The sequence below is a fragment of the Protopterus annectens genome, chromosome 3.part1 (genome assembly GCF_019279795.1).
Source record: "Protopterus annectens isolate FY-2018-M chromosome 3.part1, PAN1.0, whole genome shotgun sequence".
Taxonomy (NCBI): Eukaryota; Metazoa; Chordata; order Ceratodontiformes; family Protopteridae; genus Protopterus; species Protopterus annectens.
This window is the reverse complement of record NC_056732.1, coordinates 374,333,371-374,360,670: the sequence shown is the minus strand read 5'-3', so window position 1 is coordinate 374,360,670 and position 27,300 is coordinate 374,333,371. Positions and strand designations below refer to the sequence as shown.

At 39.8% G+C, this 27,300-nt stretch overlaps 1 protein-coding gene across 4 annotated transcripts in view; it reads left to right on the top strand.

Annotated features, from left to right (window-relative positions):
* LOC122798130 (biotinidase-like) overlaps positions 1-27,300 on the top strand; it is a 327,465-nt gene that overhangs the window by 59,312 nt on the left and 240,853 nt on the right. The window contains exon 1 of one of the 4 annotated variants that reach the window (XM_044066836.1): positions 11,505-11,644. The exons of the other annotated variants lie outside the window; for them this stretch is intronic. The gene's annotated coding sequence lies outside the window, so the exon portion shown is untranslated. Of the gene's footprint in view, positions 1-11,504; positions 11,645-27,300 lie in introns of those variants that run through there. 4 annotated transcript variants of the gene reach the window in all.

Here is a 27,300-nt window from a genome sequence, read left to right as displayed (position 1 = left end):
AAAACTAGCTGCCCCATCCATTGCCTACCCCATATCATTACTAATAAACCACTCTATCTCTGAAGAGTATGTTCCCAAATAATGGAAAATCTCTCATATCATACCACTTCATAAGGGCAGCCCATCAAGAGACATAACTAACTACCATTCCATCACCATTCTATCGCCCCTTGCCAAAATTCTAGTGAAATGTATCCAGCAGCAACTCATGAATCACCTCACTACCGACAACCTACTCTCCAGCACCCAGCATGGCTTCAGGCCTAAACACAGTACTAACTCAGCCCTCATACCCTTTACAGAGACCATTCACCACCTCAAAAATGAAAGACAACTAGTCTCAGCCATTTTCTTAGATATGTCAAAAGCTTTTGACACAGTGTTCCATCAGCTCCTCCTGAACAAACTTCCCACTGACAATCGCAATACCACACCCCTAACATGGTTTCACAGTTTTCTATCCGACCATCAACAGGCCACTAAATGGACAAACAGCCTCTCCCCACTAATACCAGTCACCATGGGGGTAACACAAAGCTCCATACTTGGGCCCTTCCTCTTCATAATATTTACCAGCAACCTATATACTGCCAGTCTACATGCCACTGTCATCCAATATGCAGATGACTCCTCCCTTATCTGCTCAGTCCACTCCCCACAAGAAACTCCAACACAAAATGCAATCATCATTCCAAGACATTGAAATGTACCTCACCAGTGACCAACTCATCCTAAATCCAAATAAAACCAAGCTCATAATTTTCTGTAATAAATCTTTCAGACCCAGTACCCAATCCCTCTTCATACTATCTAACAACGGTATAAAAATTGAACCCACCAATCAGACCAAGCTGCTAGGGGGTAGATGTAGATGACTCACTAAAATGATAAAAATCTATCTCTGATCATCAAAAAAATACAAAAAACTAGGTGGGTGCTAGGGGGTTAAAAGTTTACCTACTTATACAACCACTAGAGACCAACCCAAGACATCCCACTTGCTGTTCCTCCTCCTACTGTACTCAGGAGAGGTCTACTATAACCTATCAAAATGACCTAAATAAACTGAACTTGCTATAGAAGAAGAATAGCTGTTTTTCAACCCAACCAAACACAGAACACACCCCCGCACCTGCTGTCCAGCAGCTCAACTGGCACCTATTTTACCAAATTTTTTACTAAAACAACTTACTTGCCCATAAAATCATATTCAACCCCTACAACTATCAAGCTCTATCAAACCTAGTCCAGCTAAACACACACTGCAGACTCTCCTCAAACTACAAACTAAAGTAAAGCACAAAAGTAACCCATCACAGAACAACTACTTCCTACTTATAGCCTCTGATTGAAATGAACAATTTTCCCTCAACAGATAACTAACACCCTAACCAAACCATCAACCTGTCCACCTTTAAACTGCCTGAAAGACTATTTAAATGATAATTGGCTATGCCTACTAATGCTATTCCTAATTCCTTCCCACTATTCTCCTCCCATTCATATTTACATCTCATCCCACACAGGGCTGTCCCACACAGGCCGTCCCATGCTATCTTCTTCTAATTTTTGTAAGCTCTTTGTTCCTAAAGAACTCCTTCAGAAGACCTAACAATGAAAACTTTTGGACTTTCAGATGTCTCTCTAGATGTGACTCTCCTTGTAATTATTATTGTAAAAAAAAAAAAAAATAATATATTTCTGTATGCCAAACATGCATGCTATGTATTATATTTTTTGCTATATTATATTTTATATTTTTATTTTTTATTTATTCTCATTTGTTTACTGTTTGTTACTTAATGTTTTTTAATTTATAATTTTGTTTTTTTTCCCGGGTTCCTTTTCACTGCTAAAAGCTTTTTTTTTTCTTTTTTTTACCCAGCTAACAAGTTGTAAAAACAAATAAATAATAAATATAAATAATAAATAAATAAATGTTTCTTGACATCTTGTAAAACATTGAATAAAATCTAATAAATGAAAAAAAAAAATATGGTGTCCATTGTCCCATTAGTCATTGTTAGTTCTCAAGGCATGAAGAGGTGTGGTACCATACAGAGTAAGCACCAGGGCTAGTATAACTTGTGGACCATTAGCTGCCCTTAGAGATTATTTTAGCCTAGCCAGTTTCCTTTTTGTAACCTAAATAGTTTGGTTATGTATTGGCATGGTTGATAATTCTCATTTATTGGCTCAAAATAACATATTACAATATACCATAATAACTGGACTGGGATCATATTCCATGTAAAGCAAAAATGGGCTGCCTCCCAACTCAGTTGCACACACAGGCAGGCTCACACACACACACACAGGCACACTCCACCACACAAATGCATTACACACACACAAACACACACACTTAAACTTTACAAAACAAAAAAAATCCTGAGATAAAAAAAATCTCCTGAGATATATACATTTCATTAATTTCAATATTCATAAGCTTTACAGTCTATCTCCCTAAGAGAAGTACTAACTAATAATAATCTGCACTCCATAACATTAAGTTCTCCCTCTTTTTAACACTGTATCTGTTACATCCCATTAGTAATTAATGCTTCACCAATCATTTCACTAACATATAATTATACTGATTTCCTTCAGTATGCTTCATACACTACTGCACTATGCTTTAAGTAAACTGTGAATGAAAACACATCCATCCCAGGTGTGACAACAGTAGGTACTGCCAGCCATGCCAGGGGAAGTAGGATAAATGATCTATGACTTGCACCAGCACAGCTAGCTGGAATTTTGCAAATAATTATATGTCATTTGTATATCAAACTGATTTGTACAGTCACTTGTGATGAAAATGTATTTGTGAGGTTTGCTTGTGTTAAAATGTATCAATAGTCCACCCTGCTAGAATAAAAAGAAATGTACATGTATTATTGTAACCAAATTAAATGTATATGTTCTAAAAGAGGATACTGGGACAGCAGAGGTTAACCAGCTAGCTTACTTTAAGAAAAATAAGGGAAATGCAAATAGGTTCATAGGTTCATAGGATGGTACTAGGCTATCAGCCCTAGGGCCTATACAAGCCTAGCCATAACAATTCCCTGGCTATTTCTTCCCACACTATTTACTTCCCTGGACCCCTGTCTAGCAGGGCGACTAACGTGATCCCCGGGGTGAATTTCCTTTCTCCCATCCAATCATCAAGGTTCCTTTTGAAGAGGGCCAAAGAGGCACTCTGCTTGACATGTATGAGCTGTTAAACCAATACAATGGCACACCAGAGTGCTGAATATCACTGGAGATTGTGGGTCTGGAAGAAGCCTTTGTTCATTAGCTCAGTAAAAAGAGGTGAAGCTACAGGCAGTTTGATGTGTATTTGTAGCTGTCTATGCTAAATTCCTGTCTCAGCTTCAAAAAAGGATACTCTGAGAACCTAGTGTCAGGTGACCAGATGAGGTCATTGTGCAAGCCATCTTAAATATTATATTTTACAGGGAGTAATCTCTAAGTATTGAGTATTTTGTTTTGGAAACCTGACTAGAAAGACTGCTCATGTATTTCATTGTGTTTTGCTCTATCAGGTAGGTTATTAAGGAATAATAATTCTTCTAGATTCAGTCAGGAATATAGTGATGCTTAGTTTAGAGATTGTTTTTCTTTATTTGTATGAGTCTGTCTATCAATGTTATTTTCAATATTTCCTGCGATTTGCACTCTGTGATTTACTGTAAATATATATTGAGTATTTCTTGTTCTTTTATTATTTATTATTAAACATATTTAAATTGTTATTGTTGCTGGTCCTTTTTAGAAAGCACTTAACCTTTGAGAGTACTTATATTTATTTGGTGACCCTGTGTGGGCCAGTCTAAAAGGCCTAGCTGTCTTGGTCAACTACTACTATTTGTATTAGTATTAATATTACGCAGTATAATTGCACAGCCTTTGTTAAGGGTCATAGAGTAGCTGATTGTGGAGTGTCTGATGGCAGTGATAACTACCTTATATACTCTGGGCAGAAGGGGAAACATCAGGTAAATCTGTTTCCCAGGTGGTGTGTGTGTGTGTGTGTGTGTGTGTGTGTGTGTGTGTGTGTGTGTGTGTGTGTGTGTGTGTGTGTGTGTGTGTGTGTGTGTGTGTGTGTCTGTGTGTCTGTGTGTCTGTCTGTCTGTCTGTCTGTGTGGAAATCAAATCTCACAGTGTGTGTTTTTCATCTACTTGTGGCAAGGACACAAAGCACTGATCTTACAGATAGGGTGCTGGAGGACCTGGCTTGGACACGCCAGCCAAGGACCTAACCCTACAGCTGCACCAGTGGGGAGTCTTATTGAGGACCTGGAGGGAGACAGATATGGAGAAATTCAGACCCTGGGCTGAGTGTGTTTCCTGTGTGCTCTTAAGGGAAATTGTGCTTGATACAGAGAGGTCTGTATCTGGAAATACTGAGTGTATCCATTTGTATTCCAAGTGCAAGTCCCTCTCCATTGTCAGTTGTGAGGATTCAGGCTCCTTGATTACTTTTCCAGCATGGGGATATCACATATTGGTGAGCAGAGGTGGGATATTAATTGAATTCCTGTAGCTGTAAGGAGTTGTCACTAAAAAAAGTGTACTCCCAAGCACCCACAAAGTAGACATTCAGAGTTTCATATCACAATAGTTTTATTTCTTTACTTTTTGTTAGCTTAGTTAGTCAGGGAGAGAAGGCAAGGATTTTGGCAGAAGATTATGGCAAGCAGACAAGGAACCAGTTGGCTGAGATGTGCCAAGCCAAAGGACTGCTGCATGCCAACCCGACTAAAGGGGAAATTATTGCAGCCTTAATCACAGCTGCAGCACAGACCTGCAACCAGGAAGACAACCAATCTGATTTGGGGATGTACAGCTCTCAGAAACAGAAGAGTTTAACTTTTCCTCAGAGGACTTAAAAATCTGTCTGGAGTTAAAGAGATTTGAAATGGAAACCAAACTTTTGAAACTAGAATCATCAGATAGACTGCAGCATTTAGAGTCTAAAGAAAATGAGAAACTCCAGTGTTTGGAGGCTGAAGAAAAGGAGAAGCAGCATCAACATAACAGGGGGATGTTGACTCTTTGCCAGAGTCATGGAGGTAATGGGGAAGGGAATAACTGAACCCCAAAATAAATAAAGGTCAGTAAATTTCTTCCACAATTTGCAGATGGTGATAATTTTGATAGTTTTATTCATATATTTGAAAGGGTATGTAAACAATATAATATTGACCAAGGGCTGTGGGAGCAGTTCCTAACCCCCTTACTCCATGGTTAAGCTGTAACTGCTGTTTCTAAATTGCCTGATACTGATTGCTTAAACTATGCTACAGTAAAAAATGTTTTTGGAATGTTTTAAGTTAACACCAGCTTACAGAAAAAAGTTTCATGAGCATAGATAAAAGGGAGATGAAAGTGTGTGGGATCATATTGCTGAGTTAAGCACTTATTTTCTTAGGTGGGTGAGTGGGCATCAGGTCACCACTTTTCAAGGGCTGGAAGACTTTTTGGTGAGGGAACAAGCCCTTAGCACATTGCCTGAGGACATGAGAATCTGGTTGGCAAACAGGGAGTGCAACTCTGCAGATGAGCTGGAGAAAAAAAGGGATCCCTACTTAGGAACCAGGGCATCACTGCTCAGGAAAGGGATACCCAGTGCTGCAATGGATATAAGGGAACCCATGGTGGGCAGTCTAAACCATCCCAACAGAGTCTACCAGTAACAGGGGAACCCACTAGTTCAGGTACATGGCCAGGATCAAAGGTTAAATGCTTTAAATTTAACCATTGGTGCCATGTAACATATGCCATGTAGCATATAGATGTCCATGGGTGCAAGATGGGGAACATAAGGTGGGGGATCCAGCAAGTGAGAATAACAGAATGCCAGTGGTAAGTTGTCTGGAGACAACAGGGGTATCAGACTATCACCACAGTTTGTATCCTGTCTTGGTGGATGGAAAACAGGCCACTGCCAATAGAGACGTAGCTTCTGATATAACCATTGTAAAGCCTGCAGTGGTTAAAGAGGAGCAGTACTTGCTTGGGCAGTCCACTCCAGTCAGATCTTTAGGAGGGATCCCATTCCAAATACCTTTGGCCAGGGTTCACCTTGACTGGGAGGGTGGAAAAGGAAGCAAGCAAGTAGGTGTGTCTGAGGATATCCCTACAGATGTCTTGATAGAGAATAATTTTGATAATGCAGTACCTTGTGTGCATGCAATGACATGCAGTCAGGCTTGGAGACAGGCATGTGAGTCTGGTAGCCTGGGGCAGACCCAGACAGACTGCATCCTTGAAGCCAGGACTGGGGATGTGGCTAATTCAGGGAAGGAGCTACCCTGTAGCAGTGAACCTGAAGATGAGCCATGCCTGCTGGTAGGTGCTGATGTTCTCTTGGACAGGGTGACAGCAAGGGGAGAGGTGAGTGGTACTAGCCAGGCTGACAGTGAGGCACTGCTGTCAGATGATACCAGACCTCCTGTGGAAGGAAAGCTGGTAAAAGTCACAAAGATAGAGTTGAGACAGGCTCAGCTCTCAGACTCTACATTACAAGACTTGAGAAAGGTAGCTAGGGAGATGCCTGACTCTCAAGGAAAAGGGGAGTCTGTATACTGGAACAAAGGGTTACTATATACAGAGAGGACACCTGAGGAAGGGCTGGAAGGTGATGTAATACAGCAGTTGGTAGTACCCAGAGCCTACCTTCTGACACTTATAGCCATACTCCATGACCATCCTTTTCCTGGTCATATGGGCATAAAGCTATGCATACCAAGAGATGTATTATGCAGAACTTTTATTGGTGTGGGATTGCCAGGGATGTAATTAGATACTGCAGGTCCTCTGAGTAGTGCCAAAAAGTAGGCATGGCAGGAGAAAAGGTCAAAGCTCATTTGATACCTTTGCCTGTGATTGAGGAGCCATTTCAGAGGATGGCTATGGATACTTTGGGGCCTCTGAGTTCCCCAAGTTCTGCAGGGAAGAAATATATCCTAGTGGTAGTAGATTATGCTGCTAGATACCCTGAGGCAGTAGCTCTGTCCTCCATTGAGGCAGAAAAGGTGGCAAATGCTTTGTTAGAAATTTTCAGCAGGGTAGACTTTTGAAGAGAAATACTGGCTGACAGAGGTGCCAATTTCATGTCAGACCTGCTAGCTTGTCTGTGGAAGCACTGTGGGGTAAAGCACCTAAAGACAACCCCTTACCATCCCCAAACTAATGGTCTGGTGGACAGGTTAAACTCTACAGTAAAGACCATGCTACAGGCATTTGCAGACCAGTTTAAGAGAGAGTTGGACAAATATTTGCCCCATCTGTTGTCTGCTTACAACGAGGTACCCCAAGAATCCACAGGTTTTTCACCTTTTGAGTTGCTGTAAGGGCACAGGGTGAGAGGACCTTTAGATTTAATTTGTGATGAGTGGCAGGGTGAATGGGAATCCCACAAGGAGTTTGTTGTGGTATAAGTCCTAAACCTCAGGTCAAGGATTAGGGATCTCATGGGTTTGGCTAAGGAGATCCTGGCAGGAGCCCAGTAGCAGAAAAAGGTCTAGTATAACAGGAATGCTTGAGCCAGAGAGTATGCTGTGGGACAGCAGGTGATGGTACTCATTCCTGTCAGACACAATAAGCTGCAGGCAGCTTGGGAGGGACCCTTCAAAGTGGTAAGGAAGGTCAGTGATGTTAACTACATGGTAGAATGTACATGCTACATGCTAGGCAGGAGGCAAGGGCACAAAATGTACCATGGTAACGTGATCAAACCTTACCATGATAGGGAGGCCCTTGTGCTGAGTATTTGCAGTGGATGGCAGGAGGAGTCTGAGAGGGATCTGGTGACTGATCTCCTCAGTCAGGCTCAGACTGACACCTCAGTGGGCGTGGTAGAAATTTCCCAGTAGCTATCCCCATCCCAGGTTCAAGAAATCTGAACAGTATTACAGGAGTTTGGGGGCATGTTTGCTGGGAAACCAGGGTGCACCCACCTGGGGCAGCATTATGTGGATACAGAACCCCAAAGAACAATCAAGCAGGACCCTTACAGGATGCCTGAGAGAGTCAGAAAGAATCTGAAGGAGGAGTTACAGGAGATGTTGGAACTGGGAGTAACCTAGGAGTCCAGCAGTCCCTGGACCTCCCCAGTGGTGATGGCACCAATGAAGGATGGCAGCGCCAGGTTCTGTGTGGACTACAAGAAATTAAATAGTCACACAGAGTCAGATGCCCACCCCATGCCTAGGACAGATGAAGCCTTAGAGAAGCTGGGTGGGGCTAAGTATCTAACCACTACTGACCTGACCAAGGGCTACTGGCAGGTGACTTTGACTCCCAGCACTAGAGAGAGGTCAGCCTTTGTGACTCCTTTTGGTTTGTATAAGTTCAAGTTCATGAAGATGTTCTTTGGGATGAAAAATGCTCCAGTGACTTTCCAGAGGCTGGTAGATCATATCCCTGCAGGAGCAGGAGATTATACCATTGCTTACCTGGAAGATATTTCCATCTACAACCATTCTTGGCAAGAGCACCCTTCATCATGTCAGGGAGGTGCTGGGCAGACTGCAAAGGGCAGGGTTGACCATTAAGTCTAGTAAGTGTCAGATGGGAATGGCAGAGGTCTCCTCCCTGGGACATAGGGTGGGGAGTGGTAAATCAGGCCAGAACCTGCAAAGTGGAAGCCATTCAGGCAATCAGGTGAGGGCATTTGTAGGGACAGCAGGATACTATAGAAAGTTTGTCCCCAGTTACAGTACAATAACTGTTTCCCTCACAGATCTGATAAGGAAAACAGGACAGATAAGGTAGTGTGGACCCTAGCGTGTGAGAAGGCATTCCAGAAGATTAAAGGAGCTCTGAGAGGACCAGTCCAGATTACAGCAAATAATTTGTTGTGCAGATGGATGCATCAAACTATAGGGTGGGGGCTGTATTTAGCCAAGTTTCCTCAGGAGGAGAAGAGCACCCAGTGGTATATCTCAGCCATAGACTCCAACCTAGGGAGGAATGTTATGCAGCTGTAGAAAAGAAATGTCTAGCCATAGTATGGATGCTGCAGAAAATTCAGTCTTATCTGTATGGAAGGAAATTCACTGTAGTTACAGACCACAATCCCTTAAGATGGCTACACAGAGCCAGCCAGTAAAATGCCAAGTTATTAAGGTAGACCTTAGCAATGCAGGCATATGATATGACAGCGTAGAACTGTAGTGGAGCCAACAATACCAAAGCAAATGGGCTCTCAAGATAGGAAATGGGTTAACTTATTCCCAGATAGGCTTATTTCTCTCAAGTGGATACACTCAGTATTTAAAGATGCAGACCTCTCTGCATCAAGCACAATTTCCCTTAAGAGCACACAGGGAGCACAATCAGCCCGGGGGTCTGGATTTCTCTATATTTGTCTCCCTCCAGGTCCCAATAAAACTCCAGACTGGTACAGCTGAAGGGTTAATTCCTCGGCTGGAGTGTCCAAGCCACGTCCTCCAGCACCCACTCTGTAAGACTAGTGCTTTATGTCCCTGCCCCAAGTAGCTGACACACACACACACACACACACACACACACACACACACACACACACACACACACACACACACACACACAAAACAGACACACACACACACACACACACACACACACACACACACACACACACACACACACACACACACACACACACACACACACACACACACACACGCGCACACGCACACACACAAAAAACACCTGGGAAAGGCTGGCACAGATTTACCTGCTGTGCTCCCTTCTGTCCCGAGTATAAGATAGTTATTGCCACTATCAGACACTCCATAATCAGCTACTCTAAGGCCCTAAACAAAGGCTGTAAAATTATACTGTGTAAAATTAATACTGATAGAAATGGTAGTAGTTGACCAAGACAGCTAGGCCTTCTGGAGTGGCCCACACAGTGTCAACAAATAAATAAAAGCACTGTCAAAGGTGAAGTACTTTCTAAAATAGACCAGCCACAATGAAAAGTTTAAATATATTTAACAATAAATAATAAATGAACAAGAAAATACTAAACATATATTTACAGTAAACCACAAAGTTCAAATCACAGGAAATATTGAAAATAACATTAATGGACAGACTCATACAAATAAAGAAAAACAATCTCGACACTAAGGTTCACTATATTCCTGACTGAATCTAGGAGAATTACTATTCCCTAATTACTTATGTGATAGAGCAAAGCACAATGAAATACGTGAGCAGTCTTTCTAGTCAGGTTCCCCAAAACAGAATACTCAATACTCAGAGATTACTCCCTGTAAAATGTAATATCCAAGCTGGCTTGCACAATGAACTCATCTGGTCACCTGACTCTAGGTTCTCACAGTATCCCCCTTTGAAGCTGAGACAGGAATTTAGCATAGACGGCTACAGTACACATCTAAATGTTAATGGCAGTGTCTGTGGCTTCACCTCTTTTTACTGAGCTAATGATCAAAGGTTTCTTCCAGACCCACTGTCTCCATTCCTATTTAGCACAGTGGAGTGCCATTTTTATGGTTTAACAGCTCATTTACATTTCCCTTATTTTTCTTAAAGTAAGCTAGCTGGTTAACCTCTGCTGTCCCAGTATCTTCTATTAGAACATATACATTTAATTCAGTTACAATAATACGTGTACATTTTTTTTCATTCTAGCAGGGTGCACTGTTGATACATTTTAACACAAGCAAACCTCACAAATATATATTGAAGCACAAGCATCTGTACAAATCAGTTTGATATACAAATGACATATAATTATTTACAAAATTCCAGCTAGTTGTGCTGACACAAGTCATACGTCCACTGCCCTACTTCTGGCATGGCTAGCAGTATCTCCTGTCGTCACACTGGGGACTGGCTATTATAACTTTAAAAGTTATAATGAATAATAATAGTCCTACTGGTGTCACCATCTTTCTGTTATTCCTTTAACCTCTACACCTCAATTATCTAAATCAGCAGGGAAAAAAAATCAAAGCACTGCAGAAAACATCTCAAGCTGCAATAAACATTTAACTTGTACAGTTTAGTATGAAAGTTTGGAAAACTGTTAACAAAGGCAGCATCTTGCTTTAAACAAAAGGCTGTCGTGCAGCCAGTACATTACAGACAGGTTAAATCTCTTCTACAATCCCCCATCTTTCAAGAAAAGCATAGACATTTTAAAATCATTACCTCATATTGTATTTAAAAAAAAAAAAACATCTTTATGTTCTATGAAGACTAAGAAACCCAGGAAAGAAGGCATTCCATAAAACTTTAAATTATCATCTGTCCTAGTGGTACAGCCATCAGTACTCAATACCTGCAAAATTAGAATGAATCAAAGATAGATTCATTTTACTTACAGCTTCTCTCAAAACTGGAGCTACCATTTGTGGGTTATACCAAGTTGAAAACAAAAATGGGGTAGTTTTAGGATGCTTACAAAGTCTCTCTCAGGTTACAAGGCAGCATTATTTAACAACATCCTTCTTTTCCCACAGACTGCTTGGCTCATTCCAAGTGAGCCTGAAAGGCCCATGATAGTGGGACAGAAAGGAAGTACAGGCTCTATAGGTATATGTATGCAAAAATCCAGGTTAAAAAGGAATTGCCAGTGCGCTTGTAATCAGAACAAAAGGGCTGCATTCAGGAAATTGTAAGTAACTGACAATTTTAATATTTATTCTGGAAATCATGGAACATCTGAGCAGTTGAGAGGTATTACACACATACATGTCCACCCATTGCAGCTATTTTACTGACTGTATAGCATCTTGGATGTTTTATTGTGACCAAATGTATTTATTTATTTTAAAGCTGACAAGGTCATAGGATATTGTACTGTTCATTCCTTCTTGAAAGAATGACCAGCTCATATCATTGCCGGCTTTTTTAAAGAACAAATACATTTGGTCAGAATCAGACATCTGAGTGATATAATTTTGTTGCCCAACTTCTGTCTGTGGTAAGTGCACTTAATTAAAATACAGCTACTAATCACTCAATTCAATGCAAATAGACATGACTCTACACAAAAAATGGTAAATACCAAAAAACGTGAATAAGAGCACAGTTCATTCATTCTTTCATTATATGCTTTATGAATGAAAGGATGAAAGATTTGTGTTAAGAATAAGGTTTTGTCTTCCCATGGGCAATCTATCTGCATCTGTTTTTTCCATCAAAATATGCAGATGATCATTTCTGCAGTGAATACTCACTGTCATATTAAATAACATATGAAAACAAGGATATTTTTTTTCCCATTCACTTTTAATGTGGATGATGGGAAACAAATGGTTAAACAGTGACTGTCCTGCTCAAAATGGCATAGGTGGCATCATTACTAATATTGTGCTTGAAGAACACATTAGCTGTGTCTTGAGTTCTAGCAGCTGTAAAATGAAAGAAAAACAGCAATGTGTATGTCTATAACTGGTTGAGCTCAGTGTCTTACAAAGGTCAACTCACTTACAATTGCATCAGCATTTAAAGTACATTTGCCTCCACAGTGTTAGGACACAAAAAAAGTGTGATGTGAGCTTTTTTTGTTTACTTTTGCAGATAGGAATCTATATGCACGCGAGTGTGTGTTTGTCTTTAGGATAAAAAAAAAACAGCTAAGGCATATATGCAAAAGATTATGTCTAACAAAATTGAATCCTACACATCCATCCTTCCCTCTGGTCTAGACATAAAACAAGTTCTAAACTGAAAATACTGCTGCCAGATTAATCATCAAGAACACAATGGTATATATGAGACAAAGCTTGGACAGTACTGACCACAGGTAGGCTTAAGATAAGTCAGATTGTAAAAGAATTCCCATATAAGTTGGAAATGTACCACAAGCTGAAAGCATGCTTTGCTAGGCAATACATTTTTTGTCAATGTACAGAAGCCTTATTCTTAAAACTTTTCCATTAATAAGCCTTCTGTCGGTTGAAAGGAAAATGACCGCCAAATGACTCTCAACTGTGTACCACCAAATGGTATGTGTATGTGTGAGAAAGCTCTGTGTATATAGTTGTGTGTGTGTGTGTGTGTGGGGGGGGCATGTGTATGTGTCTTTGTGTACAAATATGTGAGTGTGTGTGTGTGTCATTGTGGGGGGAAGGACCTGTGCTTCTTTGGGGTACAGACTGATAGGGTGCTATAATGATCACTGCAGAACTGCTCATTTGATAACACAAATCTTGATATTCTAGCAGCTTTCTAAGTTTATAAGAGCAACATTTATAATAGGCCCCTATTTTGGGGCCTTTGTCCCCTGTTATTTAAGGCTTTGTCCACATCTCTTGAGCTAAGAGGTTGATAGGTATGTACAGAGGGCAGAGCAAATACAATGAAAATCAGGAACATTCTGCAAAACTAAACAAACATACCCAATTTTCCTTGTATGTCTGCCCTGTCTCTTTTGTACCTCTAAACTGTCTGGATTTTATTAATAAAAAAACAGAGATCTTCCTTTCTTCATTGCTTGTTTTCAGCAGCACTGAAGAAATGTGGTAGAGTACATCAACAAATGTGGAAGAATGAAGAAGCAGCACAGAACACTAATGTGCCAAAGACATTATTTAAGAAAAGTAAGCAATGCCTTTCTTAAATAATGTCATTGCATAATAGCAATAACTGACTCATGGGTGTGGATTTATGAGGATTTACTCATGGTTGGCTTTGTTTAATCACTTGGATTTTGCCATTGTGATCAAACCACGCCAACCGTTCTTTCTCAACATCAATATACCCACACCCACTTGTCAGTTATTGCTTAAATATTCTTCACATTACTTGACTATAAAAAAAGTTATTATATTCCATGCAAACTGCAATACTTATAATTGTATGTATGTAGCTAGTTATGACTTATGTGAGGCAGTTTGTATTGGCAAAATGAAAAGAAGTTTAAAATAAGCATTATGAAACAAGTTTAAAATAAGCATTATGAAACATGTATCTGATATTGGGGAAACAAGTGTGCACTTAAATAGGATTGCCAAAAAAATATATATATTGTTTTATAAATTTTTACTAAGACCTCTTATAGATATAACATTTTCCGTTCCTTTTTGTCTAAACATCTGATTTAGTTAGTGGAAATTCAAATATATGAAGCTAAATGATTAACAGAGTAAAACAGGAAGATTTTAAAACTGCCTGAAAGTTTTTCACCATAATTGTTTCCATGCAAACTATAAATCAATCCTGTATGTCTAATACCTAATATACTGGGTAATCCAATTCTTTTTGTAATAGAAGAACCAGTGACCTGCTTCTTAATTCTTTGACCCTAGAAAAAGCAAATCATCAAAACTTCAGTTGATTTGTTTCCTAAGTGAATTAATTCACAAGGGAAAATAGTTCCCCTGTGACCTGAGATAAGTCTGATCATCGGTGTGGTTGCACACACATAAACTTTTAAATACTATGCATACTTAGTGCAAACTAAACATTTCCATCTTAGTTTGTTGTTAGTTTACAATATGTGTTCTCTATACTTTTGTAATGTGTGACCTGTCATACTTTGCTGGGCTCCAGCTGCATCTACAGGCAAAGTCCACCATTATGTCTAAGTCTTGCACAAATGGTCACCCAACCTGTGGCATCCATTTAGTTCACTTTTTAACCTAAATTCTTACCATCAAGGTTTTATAGTACTTTAGATTATGACACTATCTACTCGGTCATGCTTGCCATTTCTGCTGCCCTGACTTAGATTCACTGCTGATGACTTTGCAATCGATTACTCCTCTGCATTTTGATGCAGTACATACATACAGAGAGCCATCATACATTTGAAGAAATGCTAATCTTGTGTCTCTTTGGTCCATTGCTTCTATACATAGGCGGTCTCTGTGGTGCTTCCATGTTACTGGCACAGGAGCACTGGAAAGAGATGGTGATGACAGAAACTTCAGTACATCTCTGAATGTATAAGCCATGACTGGTGCTTTTAGACTGAGCAGTGAAGCAGAACCTGAGTCCATCTAACACCACTTGGCAGCATGCTACACCACTTAGCCAGTAAACAGCTACCTGAAATAGACTCCTGCATAAGCTTTTATTTATTTTACTTATTGCACAATCAGATACATCATTCTTCCTGTGTCTGTAGTTAAGTGCATTCTCTGTATATAAACGAAACAACAAAGAAAAAATGTGAGAGAATGTGTAAATGAGAAAAGGCAAGGGAGAGAACGGGATCAGTAATATGTGCAGCAGAAAATAATTGTACAAATAAAATGTAACACCTTCAGTTTCAGTTTAGGTGCCCAATCGCTCTGAGCTGTACTCTCTTTAGAAAAGTAATTTATTTCAGAGCAGAAAAACGCATGTAATAATCCCAGGTGATTGTCACAGATGATATATGAATACCCACTCTACTTCTGTTCTTCTATATTTTATAACATGCTAATCTCCTAGCTCTGCACCATACCAGGATTCCAAAATGAATCTCAGAGAGTCAAAATGAAGGCAAAGTTTATGGAAATATTCTACTGGTACAGAATTATGTATTTCCTAATACAGATTTTTGGACTTTGCAAAATCTGTATCTATGCTAGAAATTTTGCAAGATAAATGAACAGACTAAAGGTTGTCTTTGTAATACATTTTCACAACCACATTTGTTTTGACTACACATTCTTATACACTTGTACATATCTGCAACTGTAGTCATCTGAACTGTAGAAAGGGATAAACAGCATTCATTTTTACATTGATTTAGTGCTCACAGGTTCTGGGCTGGCCAGTTAGTCAGTTTTAGGATTATTTTAGAAAGTATAGGCACTGTTGCGTTTTTGGTTATTGTGCATGACTAGGCTGATGAATTTGTTTTACTTTTTGAAGCAAACTGAAATATATAACTATGGACACTAGTACCTGCACTTGGTTACTCTGTGTGAGGGTTACTGCCATTATGCCATTATGTTATCTCTCTGGTACTATTGTCATTACTGGAGATGGAAAGTTTGCTGCCTTACAGGTTTAATACAAGCTGAAATACTTTACTATGAACATTATCATTCATACTCAACTTAACTGTAGCTATTGTTGGGAGGTAGAAAGGGGGTTCAATGTTTATTTTTAAAATAAAGTGAAATACATTACTATGGACACTATTTCTGTTAACTGTTAACTACTTAGTAAGTCTTGTTTACACTACCCACTGTATCTGTGGCTTGAGTAGTTATGGCAGTCTTGCTCAATGTTTAATGTTTGAAACAAGCTCTGTACACTACCATGAACAAGATTTCTATCAGATGGCCAATCAGTCAGATTTATCGTACACACCCCAGCTGTGATAACTGAGACATGCTTAGCATGCTCAGTGTATTTAAAACAAATTTAAATATGTTAACAATAGACAATATGGCTTCCATTTGCTTGATATGGGTGTAATTGGTTGGCACACTCGGTGATAGTGGCTGAAAATGGAGGCTGAATAGTGGTACTGTTGAGAGTATGGCTTGCATTTCTTCTGTCATGTATGCTTGCTGTACTCACGCACATTGTGGTTGAAAGGAAGCCTATGTGTTATTGTGGAAAAGAAGTTGAAATACATTATCATGAAAAAATCATGTCATGCAATTGGGTATATTACACATGCCAACTGTACTGGCATTATGTTTATTTGGGAGCATTAAACCAATATCTGACCTCAAAGCAGTGACAAATAGAGTACCACAGGGTTCCGTCCTGGGGCCTCTCCTGTTTGGTATCTACTTCTCTGAAGTACAGGCTAACACAGAAGGCCTCTGGCTAATGAAGTTGGCAGATGACTGCAAACTAGGAGCCATAGTCAAGTCCCCAAATGATAACATCCTACAGAAGGGCCTCACTGAGACAGATGCCTGGTGTCAGAGCCATGGCCTCAAGCTCAATGCCAAAAAGTGCAGTGTCATCCCCTTTGGTAAAAACTCTGTACCCATGAACTACCACATAGGTGTCAATCTACTTAACGCCAAATGCATGATAAGAGACCTTGGGACCCAGGTGGACAGTAGTCTGCCCTTTGATAGTCACATCGCCACAGTAGTCAGGAAGTCCTTCTACGTGGCACATCTTATCATAAAAGGGTTCTCATCCAGGAAAAAAGAGGTCATTGTTCCCCTCTCCTCATCACTCATTAGACCCATTATAGAGTACAACACCCCTTTTGGAATGTACCTCACAAGACATCTGCAGCAGCTGGAAAGGCCACAGAAGTACCTCACAAAGAGGATTACTGGTCTCAAACAAATGCCCTACACTGACCGCCTCAAAAAATTCCAGCTTTACTCTGTAGCATATCGCCTACTCCAAGGTGATCTCTGCCTTACATATAAATCTATGTCAAACCCAGAGCTGTTGGAAATGCTACACCTAAAGAAATCCCAATCCCTCTGAGCTACATGCTCTAGGGACCTAAACCTTGTCACCACAATAAACAGAACATGCTGGAGGGATAGATTCCTGTCCCAGAGACTTCCTATACTCTGGAACAAGCTACCCATCTATGTCAAGCAAAGTTCTTCATTAGCACTTTTCAAGAAAAATCTTGCTGAGTGGATGGGAAATAGGAAATACACCCCAGGGATCACTTCTGTGTCTCTGCTGGACAGTGGCACAGGAAAATAACTTTCTTGGGTGGCGTAAGCTATGGAACCTTGCTGGCTAGGCTTACGTAGGCCCTTGGGCTGATAGCCTAGTACCTACCTATGAACCTATGAACATATATGTTATTTGCTGGATACAAACTGAAATTTATTGAAATGGATGGCATTGTTCTTGCATGGTCACTCAATGAGGTCTTCTGTACCCACTGTCGCTAGTGGAAGGTTGTTTTTTTTCTGCTCTACTATTTAAAACAAAAATTGTATATATTAACGTGGACAATATTGATGAGCATCTCTTCAGTCTATTATTTCTGCTGTAACCAGTGGGACTGTGGATAATTTGTGGTCTACTTGGACTTATTAAAGTTCAGTGTAGCACCAAAAATCTATTACTGGCAATCTTACCAGCACCGAACAGTGTGGTGTTACACTAAATATGTTTAATTTGAAGAGTGAATTTTTTTTTTGTGCATGGATGCTATTCCCCCACTGAATATGGGTCTTCGGCACCACAGCACTTATTTCCAAAGGATTCATGTTGACTCACCGCAGGCAATTTCATTGAGTCCTAAACAACTGAAAAGATTTTGCTGAAAACCACATTCAGCAATATTAAAATTAAGATATTAATTATTTATATTAATTAATTATTCTATTTATTTATTTAAATATATATGTATTTATTTGTTCCCAGAAGGCAAAATCCCATCATCCCCGTACACTCCCTAATTTATTTATACTGTTTCCACTGTTACACAACAGTGGGGAAAGGACATAGATGGTTTCACAGAATGTAAGTTTTCAGCAAAACATTTTTGTGGTTTGAAATTCATAGAAATTACCTTCACAGAGTTGTTACATTCCCTTTTTTGTTACATTCCCTGTCTAAATATGTTATCTCTGAAGTCACATCAACATAGAAACAGAAATTTACTTAATTTCATTTTATCCAAGTTAATGTGACCATGGAACTTGGAGGCAGTATATTTAGTCATCAAGACAGGTGATACAGGGTACAGTTCTCCTACAAATATGAATGAAAATCTGTTCTATTCTGTTCTGTTCTGTTCATTTTAATTACTGTAGGGCAGTGGGATCTTCTAGTCCCTTGGCTCAGTGCTGATGTGGTCTGCTTCCATATGTTGAAGTAGACTCGTTACTTGTGGAGGGTCTCCTTTATTTTATTGCTTGCATGTAACCATAGTATAGTGCTATGGCCAGAAATTCCTGCATTGGGTAAACCAAACCTGTAGGTAGCTGCAAGATTATATATTTTTTTTTGGAGGGGGGGGGGGGTCAGGCATTTTGGTGCATTACTGTGTTTTAAATTGTGTCAGTCAGATTTTTCCTGCCATTTCTGAAATAGGTACTATTGAATGTTTATGAAAAATTATGGAAAAGTGACATGATACATTCACTAATATATTGTTGCAAAGGAATTTTACATATATATATGTGTTGCTACTTGCCAGTGTTTCATGCATTCAGTCAGTCAAACAAGTACATACTGCATAATCATTTATATAATGTTTTCAGTGGTCAGTCATACATGTTAACTGTCTCCATGTCAGAGGTTGTGGTGGGTGCTGGGATTTTGTTACCATACTATGTTCAAAACAACTCAAGTTGTATTGCTGTGGGCACTATTACTTACGTCTGGTCAATCACAACTGGGTAGCATACTCAGTTGTATTGTATATTCTTAGGCTGGCTTAGTGTGCTAAGAAGATGAAATACGTTGGTATAGATAATGATGGCATGGGTTTTTTTGGCTAAATGTATCTGCTATCAAAGGTGACACAGAGTTATAGTAGTGGTGTGAATTCATGTTGCTCTATTATGTTAAAAACAAGATGAAATGCAGTCATTACCCAATGTCAGCTTATCAAGTGTGCTTTATTTGTTGGGGCTGTCATTTTATTTTACAGGTTCATAGGTGCTTACCAGGCTAATGGCCTTAAGGCCCTTTTTAAGCCTAGACATGCATCCCATATATCTGACAAGTTCTGATACCCTTAATAAGTGTAAACATGGGCCTGGGAGATGAACTATTTACAGGTTACCTGTGTCCATTAGAGACATAGGTGCCAAACCAGGGATGGAGTTCTGGTTTCCCATTCAATTGTCCAAGTTGTACTTGAATTGGGTTAGGGAGGAACTCTGCTTCACATGGATTGGGAGCGTGTTTTATAGGGTAGTCTCTGGGATACATACCTGTCTCTCCAGCAGGTCCTGTTTATATCATAGGCAAGGTTTAGGTCTTTAGAATGGGTAATTCTGGTGCTGTTTGTTTTGTGGATATGCAGGAGGTCCATCAGAGTGGGGTCTGACAATGCCCTGTATGCCAGGCATAGATCTCCCCTCAAAAGCCTGTAGGAGACAGAATGCATGGATAGGGCCTTGAGGCGGTCTGCATAGGACTTATTACTTATGCCCTATATTCTTTTAGTGAGGGACATCTGTGGACATTCCAGTTGTTGGATATGCCTGGATAGGTACATACCAAAGGAGGCATTGTACTCAGTGCTAGGTCTGATGAATGCCGAATACAGTGGAACAATGACTTCCTTGGACTTACATGCCATATCTTTGTTTATAACTTGTGCAACATAGAATGATTTCCACACACTGTAGACATGTGATGATCAAAGGCTAGATTACTATCTATGTGTGCCCTAAGTCCCTGACTACTGGGTCAGCTCTAAGGGGTGTGTTGTCAATATGATAGTTACCAGGGATGGATGACTTCCCAAAGATACTATTATGCATTTCTTGGCATTTACTTTTAGTCCATGGCTCTTGCACCATTTGTTTGTCTGTGTCAGCCCCTGCTGTAGAACATTTGTGTCAGTGTGAGATTCAATGAGAGCTCCTAATTTGCAATCATCTGCAAATTTAGTCAGCCAGGGACCACTGACATTAGCCTTAAGATCTGAGAAGTAAATGTGAAAAAGGAGCGGTCCAAGGACTGATCCCCTGAGGGACTGCACTTATGACTGGCCTCTTTGTAGAGGTGGACTCCCCAGTTCTAACTTCCTGGGTGTTGTCTGTCAGCCAGTTGGCTATCCACCGGGTGACATACGGGTTTGTACCCAACCTCCTGAGTTTGTCAATAATGCCTGAGTGGGGTATTGTGTCAAGGTAGGCAGTGTGAACGATTTTGCCCTCATCCATTGCTTTGGTACCTTCTCAAAGAATGTTAATATCAGAAGCACAATAAAATGCTTTACTATGGTTAATACTGCTAGCATTTGGTTATTTATGCATGTCTGCTTAGCTGGTAAGACTGTACTATATAGTGGAGAGGGAGTATTCATACTGTTGTTTAAAACAAAGTCTCTGAGTTGTTGTAGCAGGTATAACTCATCATCATCTTCTTTTGGCTGTTCCCATTAGAGGTCACCACAGCGGATCATCTGTTTCCATTTCTTCCTGTCCTCTGCATCTTGCTCTGTCACACCAACCACCTGCATGTCCTCTCTCACCACATCCATAAACCTTATCTTAGGCCTTCCTCTTTTCCTGTTACCTGGTAGCTTCATCCGTAGCATCTTTTTCCCAATATACTCAGCATCTATCCTCAGCACATGTCCAAACCAATGTAATCTTGCCTCTCTGGCTTTGTCTCCAAACCTTCCAACCTGGGATGACCCTCTAATATACTTATTCCTAATCCTGTCCACCCTCGCCACACCCAATGCAAATCTTAACATCTTTAACTCTGCCACATCCAGCTCTAACTCCTGCCTTTTTGTCAATGCCACTGTCTCCAACCCATATAACATAGCTGGTCTCACTACCCTCTTGTAGACCTTCCCTTTCACTCTTACTGGTACTCGTCTGTCACAAATCACTCCTGACACTCTTCTCCACCCACTCCATCCTGCCTGTACTCTCTTCTTCACCTCTCTTCCACACACACCATTACTCTGAACTATTGATCCCAAGTATTTAAACTCATCCACCTTCACCACCTCTACTCCTTGCATCCTCACCATTCCTCTATCCTCCCTCTCATTCACACACATAAATTCTGTCTTATGTAGCAGGTATAAATATGAGTACTAATTTAATATCTACATCAATATAAGGACAATGCCATGTTTGTCACATCAGGTGTAACTTCTAGAACCTGTAACCAGGAGCAATGCAATTATGATACTAGGAAATAGTCAATCTAGGAAGATGGTGATATTTCTGTATGTGGCAGAATGCAAACTGTAACATTATTTTATTTTTTTATTTAATGTGACAGTAGGGGTGAGTATGAGATCATCAGGAGTGTGTCTTTTTTATATTATAGCTAGCGATGCATCTTCAAAAGAATGACTATGGGCAAGTACAAGGTGTTCACAATAAAATGATACACAAAACAGGTGACTATAATAAACAAGCCAGTATGTATCATTGAATGTATCTAGAGGTAGTCATTAGCATTTAAAATACTTGCATAGTTGCATTCATAGTTTATCAGTGTTAAGATTTGCTTTCATCTACTGGCTAATAAAACTAAATGTGCACATTGAAACTTTCAATAAGACATGCGTATTCCAGCAGTTGTTGATTATTATGCAGAGTTATGGAACACATGACATATTTTTCACAATTTAATTTAATAATGTTGCAATGGACTTTAAAGTAAAAGTATAAGTGTGAACCTCTTATATCCTAATGTGCATTTAAAGAAAATAGATGGGCATGGTTAACGTGATGGCATCCAGATATATAAATGTTTGCTATAGCATTTATGAATCTGAACAGTAACTTCCTATCCAAATGATATCAGCAAAACTATGTGAGATGCAGATGTACAAGTTCTGATATCTGGCACACAGCATTAAGATAGATATGACAGTGATACTAGGAATCTAACATTTATACTTTCTGATATGTTTACTGTTGTTTTGAATAGTAGTGAAAACACATGCATAATTTAGACATTTTCCCTAAAATATCAAAACTGCAGTGTACAAAACTATCTTTTGAACCATACTGAAAAGCTTATAATAATGCTGTAGCTGGTACTTTGAGTCTATCCTGTAAACCTATGGACATAAAATATTTAGATGCATTCTTCATGAGTTAAGATTGCTGTTTGTACGTTTCTTTTTTGAAGCATTTATAATTTCTGAGATTTATTTATTTACTTATTTTCTTACCATCTGATACCTAATTCTTTGAGTTCAAGATCATAAGAGAGCTAAAAACTATTATGATGCTCATTGGACACAAGGCAGAAAAACTAGTATGGTGCAAATGTATTGGAAAATGCACACAAACACATGCACGTGCACACACACACACACACACACACACACACACACACACACACACACACACACACACACACGCACACACACGCACACACACGCACACACACACACACACACACACACACACACACACACGAACCACAACTACAGGCAATCTACAGGATCACCAAATCAGATAGAGCGTACCTCTGTAATGTGGAAGAAAAACAGTGCACCCAAAAAAATAAAACTCACTCTGATATTGGAGAGACGTACAGACTCCAATCAGATGGCATCCCATTCAAGAAATAAAGTTGAAAGTCAAGTGCAATGAGATAACAGTGCTAACCATTGTATTGCTAGCACAATGGTACTATGGTTAGAACCCCTGTCTCACATTACTAAGCTAACCAGTTCAGTAGTTATTTCAGGCATAATTTTGTAACAATTTGTTTGTAACAATTTATGTAAGAACCTTTCAGGACACACCTGGCATTTTCTCGTTAGAAACATCAGACATTTGCGGCTGTTTCCAGCCAATGCCCCTTTGGGCTGAAAGAGTGAATCAGGAGATTAATATAAATAAGAAAATATGTTTGTTAACCCAGACCATCAACATTCTATATAAACTGCAATTAAACAGTGTAGGAGAATAGAGAAACAGAAAAAAATGATTTGGGTAGACATAAAATAAAATAAAAGCAGGGTAATATGGCTTACAAGTTTCTCAGTGACTTACAACCAGATTCTTAAAAGCCCTGTTCTACTGTACAGGCTTGTGTGTTGTCTAGAATGATATACAAAGCCCTGAGATATTCATAAAACCACTAATACAATGGAACAATATCATGCAAGGACCCTTATGTGATCTTGTGCTATTGTGCACCAGCCATGTAGTCCAGTGCTAAGCAGCCCACCCTTGATCATGCTGTATTCACTATCTAAACACCACTGCAGCCCCTGCTTGTCCCACTGGCATAACCTATGGTACAGTAATGACAATTATCAGAATGGTGATGCACTAACAAGCATAGAGATTCCCCTCCCCTGCCAGTATGTCTTATAACTTGTAGTCCTGAACAATATACAGACATCATAAAAAATAATACCGCCATTGCATGTAAGGAAATTCCTTACTGGCAATGGAGCCCCCTTTGGTGCAGACAAGCCTGCTGACACATATTACACTGTCCCGGACTCCCACCCCTACACTTTGATGCTGATGAGCTTCTACCAGTGGGAGTTCACACAACCCAGATCTACACTTTACCATAATGTAGTTACTGATCCTGGTGTCAGACATGTGTATAATGTCTGTGAGTCATTCATGACTCTCACTCATCCATGAGACAGTATTCAGTGGTGTTAAGTAAGACAGCTAACTACTGTGATGTATGCCTGAACAAATTTCTTCTGTAATTATTTGGTTAGGCTTGCTGCACAATAGTCAACTGCCTCACTCAGTAACTCTGTAGCTCTTTCAGGCTATGCAGTTGAATAAAAGGACTACCTACTTGAATGCATTCTATCCACTGTTTGGAAATTCAACCCTTTGTATGTAAATCAAATTTATCTTTGTATTTTATTTGTACTTCTTACTTATATGATCATTATGTCTTGTAACATTGTACTATGGAGCTTTTCTCCCCGGGCCTCCACTGAAAATGGGCTGTTTAGCCCAGTGGACCTCCCCGGTCACCAAACTGGAATAAATAAATAAATAAATAAAACATGGATCTACTGAGGAAGATCCTTCTTAATCAGCCTGGATGAGATCAATCAGTCTGTATCACGTCTCAAATAAAATAAACAAAAAAGGGGTAAGGGTGTCCTAAAACACTATATTGGAAACTTTTCTGAAGTAAGCCAGAAGTGAATCACATATTTAGCTTTTAAAAATATTTTAATTGTCTCTAATTTTTTATTCTTATTGTATAGACTGAATTGTACAAGCTGTAGTGCACCTAATAAAAAAAATGGAAGATGCTCTAGAGATTTTTTTTTCTTTTTTTTCTCTTTTTTTCTTTTTGCTTGAGCTTCATTACAGGGATGAACAATTTCATTATAAATTAGACTTCTTCAGTCACGTTCAGATTAACTTTTTGCTCTAGTTTACAACAGTTGGCAGACTGAAATGTGAAGCCTTAGGCATGTCAGGGATTGGAAGATAATTAAGACTTGTATTAAGTGCTAGTCAGTCAGTGACGGGCTGTTGCTACGTTTATGAATATTATGTGGCTGAAAGTAGTTGGTGTCTTGTAATCATACTGATCCCCAGGCTGACCAGAGGGCCCAATCAGGCCACCAACCTTTCTAGCTAGTGGGTGATTGAAAAGGAGCATAACATAATTTCCATTTCACCTTTGATTGGTCCAGAAAACTCTCAGGCTTCAGCCTTCTATTCCCTTTAGTGCCAGTCCTAAGCTTATCCCATATGTAGGAATTTCAAAGTGTAGTTTAAATATAGCTTGTGCACTTTATTGATCAATAATTACTGCATTCAGGGTTGCTATTATCATAGGATCACAGGAGGTTACTAGGCTAATGTCCCTAGGCCCTTAAAAGTCTAGCCAAGGTAACCCTTGTTTCCAAGAGTATCTATTATGGGTAGACACTAAATCAGCACCTATTACCCAAGTCTAAGAGAGACACAGGTGGAACCCCCAGGGTGAATTTATAATTTCCCATCCAATAGTCCAAGTTACGCTTAAACAAAGTCAATGAGGGGCTCTGCTTAACATGGATTGGAAGACTGTTCCAGAGATGAGGTGACCTCTGCGAGATAAATCTGTTTCTCCAGCAAGTTCTATTGATGTCACATATCAGGTTAAGGTCCTTTGAGCATGTGACACGTATACCATTTGATCTGTGAACGTGTAGCATTTCCTTTAAGACAGGGTTGGATATTGCTTTATATGTAAGACACAGGTCGCCTCTGAGTTGTCTGTATGACACAGAGCAAAGAGACAGTGATTTCAATCTTTCTGCATTCGACATGTGCTGGAAACCTTGAATTTTCATTGTAAGAAGCCCTTGCTGTCTTTCCAATTGCTGCAGGTGCTTAGAGAGGTATTTACCAAAGGGAGCATTATACTCTGTTATTGGCTTCCTTTTTTCTGGCGGCAATGCCCTTAATTATGAGTTGAGCAACATAGAATGCCCTTCTTACTACTATGAAGACACGGTGATCAAAGGTAAGGTTGCTATTAACCTGCATGCCCAGGTTTCTCACCAGTGATTGTGTGCTTAAGGTATTGCTATTTATGGAGTAGATTGCAGGAACATCACCCTTGCCAAAGGGGATGATAATGCATTGTTTTCCATTATGTGCAAGTCCATGACTTTGGCACCAATCATTAGTCTGTATTGACATTGTTAGGGGACTGAATGACCACTCCTAGTTTGCAGTCATTGACAAACTTTGTCAGCCACAGACCTTTAGTTTTTGCTTGTACTTCATAGAAGTATATTACAAACAGTAGGGGCCCTAGAACAGACCCCTGTGGTACACCACTGGTTACTGGTCTGATGGAGGATGTAGAGTCTCCTATATTGACTGTTTGAGTTCTATTGGTGAGCCAATTTGCAACCCAACTGACAATATATGGCTTGAGACCCATTTGGGTGAGTTTATCAATAATGCCTGAGTGGGGGATGGTGTCAAAGTCTTGGCTAATTCCAGGTAGGCCGTATGGACAGTTTTACCTTTGCCAAGGGCTTTGATGACTGTCTTGAAGAAGTTCACCATGTTTAGCAGGCGCAATCTCCCTTTCATGAAGCCAAACTGGGTAGGGTCGAAAGTTTGTAGATTACCTATATCTTTGTTGATAAGGTCCATGATAATATGCTCCATGGCCTTGCAGATAAGGCCAGTTAGGCTTATGGGTCTATAGTTCCTGGGGTCCATGGATGTACTCCATTTATGCAAAAGGATGAAGGTAGCTGTCGTCCATTCAGCAGGGACGACACCCATACTAAGGCTGTGGTTCTACAAGGTATCTAGCAGTGTTGCTAATTCTTGTTTTAATCCATTGAGAACACAGCCTTGGATGTTATCTGGTCCCACTGAGGTTGTGTTTTTAGCTTTGGAGAGGGTGTTTAAGACTTTCTCCTTGGAGATATTAGGTGAGGGACAGGTGGTAGGGATGCTTTGTGTTATATGTGGTGGGGACAGAGGAGTGAAGTTTGCACTGAACCTGTCAGCCAGCAGGTTGGCTATATCCACTGGTTCTGTATATGTAGTATCATTAACTACATGTTCTGTGCAAATCTGAGGTTTTCCTTTGACGTTTCGGATGTAGCTAAAGAATGCCTTATGGTTTTCCTTAGCTAGGGATGCTAATTTGGATTCATAAGTAGCTTTAGAGGACCTTACAAGATGTCTTATTTGCCTATTTAGGTTGAGGAGGGAATGCTTCCAGGTTTGAGACTGTAACTTCCTGTTATTGTATAGCCTGTTAATG